This window comes from Triticum dicoccoides, chromosome 7A (assembly GCF_002162155.2).
Source record: "Triticum dicoccoides isolate Atlit2015 ecotype Zavitan chromosome 7A, WEW_v2.0, whole genome shotgun sequence".
Taxonomy (NCBI): domain Eukaryota; kingdom Viridiplantae; phylum Streptophyta; class Magnoliopsida; order Poales; family Poaceae; genus Triticum; species Triticum dicoccoides.
In genome coordinates, this window is record NC_041392.1 from 704,966,517 (window position 1) to 704,972,751 (window position 6,235).

The 6,235-nt window shown below is 49.5% G+C and overlaps 1 pseudogene; it reads right to left on the reverse strand.

The window, feature by feature from the left end:
* Nucleotides 1-389: 389 nt before the first annotated feature.
* LOC119328231 lies at nt 390-4,004 on the reverse strand (annotated as a pseudogene).
* Nucleotides 4,005-6,235: the final 2,231 nt, after the last annotated feature.

The following is a 6,235-nucleotide window of genomic DNA, read 5'->3' on the forward strand; positions in this document are numbered from 1 at the left end:
GTCTCGGCAATCAGAATGAAAATATGTGTCCTAGTTGTGTAAGGCCAGACGCGGCAAAGGCGAGGTGTGGGTGTTCATCCATTATTGAAGGCGTTGTTGCGGAAGAAGTAGATTTAGTCTCAATGCTTTATTCATATCTTATAATGAGTGTATTGTGGTTGCTTATGTTCTGTACTTTATTTATTGATGTTTTCGACCCGATTGCCTTATGTCAACTTTAATAAAAGAAACGGTCGTATGCATCATAACAATGCAGAGGTTGGGGTTACCACCATCTTTAAAATAATTGTCAGCTGGTTCAAATGTGACATATATGTTTGTTGCCCCTAACGTTAAGTTTAGTGTTATGCTTACATATTATGGTCACCATACTTACAAATTTGGATCAATCAGTTAGCTAGATCCTCGGAATGTCGTAGCAACGCAGTTGAGGACGAGCCGGAAGAAAGACCGCCGTCGCCGGTGTTACCAAAGAAGAGCAAACATCACTGGAGCTGGAGGTGGAGCTGTCAATGGAGAAAGCCTCATACGGGCCAGAGGACGACGCAGGGCCCGGCACAGTCCTGTACATGTGCAATGGGAGTTCTGGCAGCCTGGCCTCATTGGACTGCAGGACGTACCGGCCAGGGTGCTCGCACTAGAGCCCGTCGACAAGCACCCGCACCATCCACCGCTCGTCCGCCTTGTCACCAACGTTTTGGCTACCGGATCCCAAGAAAATACGAGGGTGGGCGAGAAACGCGGATACCACGGTTACCGTGAAATTCCGAGGAAATACCGCTCAAATTTTTTAAATGCAATTTGAATTCAAAATTTCCTGAGCTAGGAATATATTAGCACTGAGCTCAATTAGTTCATGAAGCTGCTGTTGGCGCAGTGGTAGGATCGAATCTCCAATTGTGCTTTTGAATTTTTATTTAAGAGTTGGTAAGCAAAAAAGTACCGGGACTCGAGCTAGCCATGTTTACCACCAGACCACGGTAGCTTACCTACTTGACCAGACTATCGCTGTTGAAATTCAAAATTTTCAAAAAAAATCGAATATTTTTGCTCGATACGCAGCTTTCTCGCGGGGTAGCGAGAAATGCACTGCTCGCACTCCCATGAAGGTAGTGTAGCACGGATCCCAAGCCAAGGATTATCTTCTACCTCTACGGCCATGACAAATACCGGATATCCTTGCCGTAGAGGTGCATGTCTAAGCTGCCCTCGGTGCCGAGCTTATAGACGAGAAGGAGACCCCTGTAGCTGTCGTACCAGCCCAGCAGCTGAAATAAGGTTGCGATGCTTCTGTCTGCTGATAATTCTCACCTCTGGCTTTAACTCATTTCTCCCCTGCAGCGACGACTCCGCCGACAAAGTTTTTTTAGTCCAACGCTTGGCAGAGTATATTTAGGCGCGCGCTGAGCCAAGGAGTAAACTTTTTACTCCTTTATACGGGCGGCAATGCTATACGTACAAACAGTTTACGGGCTTTTACAGGGTGGTTAGTCTTCATTGGCCAATAGGTGAGCGGGACGGCCCACCCTCTGAAAATCAGAAGGGAGGAGGTTTGTGATTGGTTGTTAGATGAAAAGAGCCTGTAAAAGCCTGTAAATCTTTGTATGTCTAGCATTTTTGTTATACGGGTTAGGAGTTCTCTAGCCTTTTAGGAAATCAGCTAGAGACGTCCTTATTACAAATCTGGGTGAGTCTACCTATATCCTTCGAATGTCATAGCAACGCAGTCGAGGACGACTCAGAGAAAAAGCTTTGCTACATCTACAGGCCATTTCGCACGGAAAGGAAGTTACGGACTGACATGGCCCAGTTAAAATCAAAAGGTGGGGTCAGCTAAAATCAAGGTGGGATGAATTTGTGATGGAGAGGAGGACACATCTCCCTGTAAAATCAGTCCGTGGCACTCTTTCCGTAAGTGTAGAATTTTCGCTCAGAGAAATGGGTGATGTTGCCGATGCTGACCGAAGAAGAGCGAACGCAACTGGAACCCAAGCTGTCAACGGAGAAAGACCCGTACGGGCCAGACGACGCGGGATCCGGCACGGTCCTGTACATGTGCAGCGGCAGCGCCGGCAGCCTCACCTCGTCGGACTGCAGGACGTGCATGGCCTGCGCGATGGACGGCCGCTCGCCCTGGTCTGGGTGTGCACACCAGAGCCCGACGACGAGCACCCGCTCCATCCATCGAGCATCCGCCTCGTCACCCCTCAACCGCTCGTCCGCCGCGTCAAGGATCGCATTCCTCCCATACAGGCCCCAAACCCAGCTGAGCAGTGCGAAAGACCTCTCCGGGGTCTCCATCACCGGCCGTCGGCCAGAGGTGATCTCTAGGAGGACGATGCCGAAACTGTAGACATCCGACTTGGTGCTAGGGCGGCGCGTGTTGACGAACTCTGGGTCGATGTACCCGACGGTGCCTAGCACGGCCTTGGTGGTCTGCATTGACCCGGCGCCGTGGTCAATGAGCCGGGCCAACCCGAAGTCCCCGAGCTTGGTGCTGAGCGATGAGTCGAGCATGATGTTGCTCGGTTTGATGTCGCCGTGGACGATGCATTGCTCCCACTCTCCGTGGAGGTAGCGCAGCGCCGACCCCAGACCGAGGATGATGTTGTACCTCTGTGGCCATGTTAGATACGTGCCGTCCTTGCTGTAGAGGTGCTTGTCGAGGCTGCTCTCCGCGACGAGCTCGTAGACAAGGAGGAGCCCCTTGCGGCTGTCGCACCAACCCAGCAGCTGCACAAGGTTGCGATGCTTCAGTCTGCTGATGATCCTCACCTCTGCCTTGAACTCCTTCCTCCCTTGCGCCGACGACTCCGCTGACAAGACCTTCACCGCCACCGCACGGCGGTCTTGGTCACCACCGACAGCAGCTACGGGTGTGAGCGTGAGGTGACCCCGGTAAACGCTCCCGAAGCCGCCTCGCCCGAGCTTCTCCTCCTCGGCGAAGTTACTCGTTGCGGTGACCAGCTCGTGGTACATGTACCGTCAGCCACACCTCTCTCGAGGTCAGCTCTGTCGTCACACTCTTCTTCGCTGTCCTCATTTGCTCTTCTTTTCTTGTGTCGCCGCCATCCCAACACTGCGGTCGCACAGACCAACAAAAAAAGCAGAGGAACTAGGACAGATGCTAGGATCGGTACCAACTTATTGTGGATGTTGCGGCTGCTGGTTTGAATTGGGAGAGGGGGTTCGGCAGGTGGAGATTCAAGCGTGGAGCTGAATGACCATGACAGTATCTGGTGCAGCTCGACGACTTCGCCAGTGGCCGCGGAGAAACCGACGGAGACCTCCTCCGGTAAGTATTTTCTCAGATCGACGGTTGTACTGACCTGGTAGAAGGCATCATCGATGAGGAGACCAACGGCCAGCATCTTGGAGTCATTCTGGTACTTGACGGTGGCTTTCATAACATGGAGCGACGTGAGGTTCTTGCCCGGTCTCGCCGTGCTCGTGGACGCCGTGGAGTTTACAGAGTTGATGTCGATGCCGACATGGTTCCCGTTGATATCACGATATTGGGAGTTGTAGAAAGTGTCGAACTCGACGGCCACGATTCGGCCGTCCCCTGTCCCATTAGTGTCGGTCGGGAGGAGGCCGAGGCCGCCGCCGGCACTCCGGGGCGGGCGCACCGAAGGGAAACTCCCGAGGAAGAAGGCCACCCCGTCGCCTGTCAACGGCAGGCTGTCCTTGTCCGGGGTGATTCGGAAGGAGAAGGTGGTGGTGAAGCTAGCCATCTCGCCGGTGGCGCTGCTCCACAGCGGCACTTTGTGGTCGTACCATGCCCGGCCTACGCTGCTCTGAATGTTTTCATCACGCGTGTTCTTTGTCAGCTCCAGCCACGACGTGCTGACGAGTGCATCGCCGTCGACGGCGATGGATGAACCGTCTCTTTGGTTGGAGAAGTTGAGGTCGAAGAAGAGTGAGAAGGCCCGGCGCGGCGCATAGTAGAGGCATAGCAGCAGCACAAATACTAGGGTGGTAGGAGGAGGACGGCGAGAGCCCATGGCCTGGTGTTTGGAAGGAGGAAAGCTTGAGCACTATTAATGTTAGGGGAATAGTCTCGAGGGTCAAATTTGAAGTTTTTAACGCGAAAGCAGAAGTGCGTGATAGCACATGAAAGCAACCGGAGAGCCAATGGTAGCACACGGCTCGGGCGGAGCTCCAAATGGTTGCACAGGACAAAAGTCACCAGCTTCAATAAACTGGCCGATGCACTCAAATCTTTTGTTCTTACATGTACTTATCTTTTTTGTTTATACTTAAGAGCACCATCTGCCGGCGACCGAGACGGGAGAGACAATATACGGTGTCAGTGTGTGACGCTTGCCGGCCGGCAAGCTAACCCTTTTCTTGAAATATATTGTCTGCTTTCCTCCATTACTTTGGACTTTTGAAACAAATGACTGAAGCATGAATCGAATAAGGTATCTGAGTGAAGTGATCTTGAGTTCAAAATCCTGCTAGCGTAGTATTTAAAAAGATTCTGCGGCCTAGATCGATCCCACGTCTAAGAAACTAAGAAAGCCTAGACGTGAAGGAGAATGTTGAAATATAAGGCTCGCCACTCTCCATCAGTTCGGACTTTTGAAGCAACTCGCTGCACCATCAATTCGATACTTCTCACTAATCTATATAGTAACATGTCTACATTGGGATTGTGCCTAGAAGCCATAATAAAATGTTTATTTTTCTGTTGTTCCATGATTTGTGCAATGAATAATATTGTAATAATTTGTTAATGAATTTGCTTGTGAAACACCATCAGCATGTATTCAAGTATATATTATTCTAAATGCACCCCTTGTCAGAAAATGTATGTAAACACATACATTTAGACTGGCATACATATTGATTGATGACCGTGTTTTTGGGTCATAGATATGGAGAACCGGCATTATGGATGCCCGTTAGTTGGACAGACACGTTCTGCCAGAAAATCGTCTTTTTTATGTCATCACTATATATCTCATATGCATCATATATGTCTATATCCTTAGACCTTAGATCAGGCTCATACTCATGATATTAAACTGGTCTGCTTAGTGATCACCAAATATTACTAGGATATCGTAAAGATGGTTTTCAGGCTTAGCAAAAGCATGCCGAAAGTCATGGATTTATCAATATGAGAATTGCTCCTCCAGTGATGCAGAGCTTAAGTGATTGGTTTTTGGAATTGTGTGGGCATACTTATGATTGAAGAGTTAATCATATTTCGGGGATTTTGGTGCACGTACCTCGAGTTGTCATATCACCGTGCACGTACCTTCAGCTCGACCCTATCACGGGGCAAAAGGCATCATACAATAGTTGCTAAAAGGTTTTTTCGGTGCGATCTTTATACATATATATGGGAAATTATAGGGTCAGCTATCGATTATTGACAAAAAGGCGTTTTTGTGCATTATCGTATATATGTGAGGCTCTAGGGTCACACACACACTTAAATGAGTGGGAATTATTGTAGACAAAAAAGAGTGAACAACTGAGAGGAAATTGGGTCGAAAAGAGCTCCAGAACTCCCCTGCTAATTTGGTTGAAGACCAATAGCAGGGGAACACCCACAAAACCCTTGAGGGCTGCGAGTGGCTATATAGAGGAGGGCAAGGGAGAGCGCATGCATGACCCAATGCTGCCCCAAACCCCTAACATCACTCACGGTCAGCCTTGAGTTTCTTTGGGGCGGGGGCAAGGCGGGAATAAGACTTGGGGCTCTTAATAGGAAGCACTATCAAAATAATATCAATATACTCATATTCGAAATATTAATAAACATTGAAATGCATCTAAGAAAATATTCATATCCAATAGTATAGACATATCACCGTGAAATTTTCTTCTAACACTAATGAGGATATGATGGGGTCAATGTCAATCTCATCCAACACTAATAAGGCTCACTTAAGCCCTGAGGCTGACAGTGGGGGCTGCCCGCCAGGATTAAAGGAGGGGGCAAACAGAGGCAGCGGTGCTCACCGGCGGCGCTAGTAACAACGAGAGATCACGCAACGCTTGCCGAGTGGACGGTAGGAAGCAGGGGGCGGCGGCGGTCACGTGGGTAGTCCAGCCCGACTTGACTGTACATTGGCTTAACTCGGGAACGACTACAATACAATCTGAGCCAGATTTGGAAAAGTAGAACATTTGAAGATGGACCGTCGGATGGTAGATTGATGACACATATTTGGGTGCAAGGGATCATGATGTTAGACTAAAGTTAGTTAGCTAGTCTACC